Here is a 577-nt window from a genome sequence, read left to right on the forward strand (position 1 = left end):
CATTATTTTTCACATAATTTACATTATTAAAATACCTTTCTCCCCAGCCTGGCACAAACGGCTCGATTAGTTCCGGCTTTGATGAAGGTCCGCCTTCCGAAAAACAAAATGTGTTGTGATTGGTTAGCTGTCCCAGTGCGTTGTGATTGGCGAACAGCTTAGACGGTGTTTCAGTACTGCCACGCCCCTTACTCAGTCTTTCAACAAAAACTTTTGGCGAATCTGGCACTACTCACTCGTGTTGTGGGTTATAATGCTCAGGAACAGAGTTAAAAAATAAATTGCAACCACTGTTTCCTGACATCATCTGCTTTCGGAAGGCCAAACAAAGACGTTTGGGCACAGAGGTGAAAAAAACAGCGTTTCATTCGGTCGCACACCGGACGAGAAGCGCAGCGTCGTGCCACGTCTTTAAAATTCAAATACATTATTTTATATGAGTGTAGGCACACCGGCGGCGCCGTTCGGCGTCTGTCTGCGGCGCCCAGCTAACGTTACGTCGTGTTATATTTGTAAGAATTGTTCTAGACCAGCGGTTCTCAATTCCAGTCCTCGCGTACCCCCGCTCTGCATGTTT

Source organism: Sinocyclocheilus anshuiensis, unplaced genomic scaffold (genome assembly GCF_001515605.1).
Source record: "Sinocyclocheilus anshuiensis isolate Anshui unplaced genomic scaffold, SAMN03320099.WGS_v1.1 scaffold859, whole genome shotgun sequence".
Lineage (NCBI taxonomy): Eukaryota > Metazoa > Chordata > Actinopteri > Cypriniformes > Cyprinidae > Sinocyclocheilus > Sinocyclocheilus anshuiensis.